Raw genomic sequence first — 1,844 nt, 5'->3', positions numbered from 1 at the left:
CGGTATGGGGAGGGTGGGGCCCGGGCGGGCAGGCCTCTGCCGGGCCCCAGCCGGGCCCCCGGGCCGCAGGCTGCCGCCGAGGCTGCCGCAGCAGCAACAGTCTGTGAAGTAGTAAGCAGGGAGTGAGACGCGCGTGGCCATCGAGCACGCGGACCCCGACGAGAGCGAGCGGGCTTCTCGACGCGCCCGAGTTTGGCGGCGACCTCCTCGGCGACCTGGACGACGTCCTGGCCAGCAGGACCGATAGAGACGCGCCCGACGCTACCACTTTCTGCTCACCGGTAGGTTAGTGACTGAGCGAGTGTTTCGCACCCCCTATGTCCCGCGCCGCCCGGCCGCGCAGACTGAGGGCGACTAATCAGCTGACGGGTCCGTACTCGCTGGGCACGACCTGGGCTGGGTTATCAGGGAGTGCCAGGGCATGGCGAAGCGTGGCGGGGCGAGGTGGCGGGGCATTTCGCGGGGACGTGGACGGCCGCGTGACAGCGAGGCGCCTGCGTGTGTCGGCGCCAGCAGCGAACACGTCCACCCCGTCGTCCTCCAAGACACCCGTCTCGGCGGCAGTGTACTTTAGCAGCGCCCTCACCCGCCCCTCCCGCGGCCCCGGGGCCCCGCTCTACGCGCTGCCCGCGCCGTCCTCTCCGCTACCCGCCGGCCGGCCGGCCCGCCGCGCCCGCCGCGCCGCGCCGTGCCGAGCGATGCGACGAGATTGAAAACAAGTGTGACTGTCAGCCTCCAGTCCGATCGAGGACGCGTGCTCAGCGAGCGCTGCTCGCTGTGTGCGTTAGGCCCTTGGGGCGCGAATGGCCGTGACGTCAGCGACCCGACGACGTCCTCCTCCTCCTCCCGCCGGTCCCGGCTGCCCCCCGGGTCCCGGTCCTCGTCGCGCCGCTGTTCTTTGACTGCGGCCGGGGCCGCCCCGCAGCAGACCCGCGCCGGCCGTCGCGGCCGCTTGGTCCACAATCTTGTGTCGGTATCTCTCGATTTCACTTTGCTCCGATCAACAAATAATACACTCGCTGCTCGAGCGCTTCTTGTTTGTGTTGCCGTGTCTATCTAGCGGGTACCAGCGGCGGCAAAAGGCCTCGTTCGAAAACTTGTCGCGGGCGTATATCTCTCTCTCGCATGGACCAGCCGCAGGCCGCGGGTGCGACAGGGAGGAGGTCGAGTGAAGGCCTCCTCTCCTCAGGCCGGCGGACACCACGAAGGGCTGCGGCCGGCCGCGTGTCCGTGCCGCTGGCATGACCTGGCGCGGCGCCGGGGCGGCGCGGGGTCAGAAGGTCACAACTAACTGTTGCCGGGCTGCAATGACACCAAAACCATTTTATTTTTAATGCTTTTTTCTGCTCCGCGCACAGGGGTATTGTTGTTATTTTCTCTCCACGGCCTGTCAACCGCGCGGCCCCTCTGGCACTGCAGTAAGTGTGTATACCGCCGCGCCCGGCTCTGTGTCAGCAAACGGCCAGGGCACGGCCCCGGGGGGCTCTGGGCTGGGCTGGCTGGTGCTTCTCGGAAGCGATGCAGGTGTTCAAAGACTGCGCTCGCCGGGAGAAGGGGTGGGGTGGGGCGGGGTGGTGCGGGGTGAGGTGCGGCGGGGACGCGACAGCTTTTATTCTTAGCTCCGCGAGGCTCTTGATGAGGTGGGGCCGGAGCGCGCGGGGCACGCTCTCTGCTGTGCTCTGCTGCTGCTCCGTGCCGCGGAGAGCGATGACGCCGCGCTGCGCCTCGCCCTTATCCTGTTGGGGGCCTTTCAAATGCAAAGCAGGGGCGCCCGCGCAGAGGACGCCGCCGCGACACTTCCCGCGGGGGGGCTTCTGTCGCACACAGACGCGACAGAGAGGTAG

This window comes from Frankliniella occidentalis, unplaced genomic scaffold, assembly GCF_000697945.3.
Source record: "Frankliniella occidentalis isolate FOCC.00 unplaced genomic scaffold, Focc_3.1 Scaffold149, whole genome shotgun sequence".
Taxonomy (NCBI): domain Eukaryota; kingdom Metazoa; phylum Arthropoda; class Insecta; order Thysanoptera; family Thripidae; genus Frankliniella; species Frankliniella occidentalis.
The sequence above is the reverse complement of the archived record's forward strand: the minus strand, read 5'-3'. Positions refer to the sequence as shown.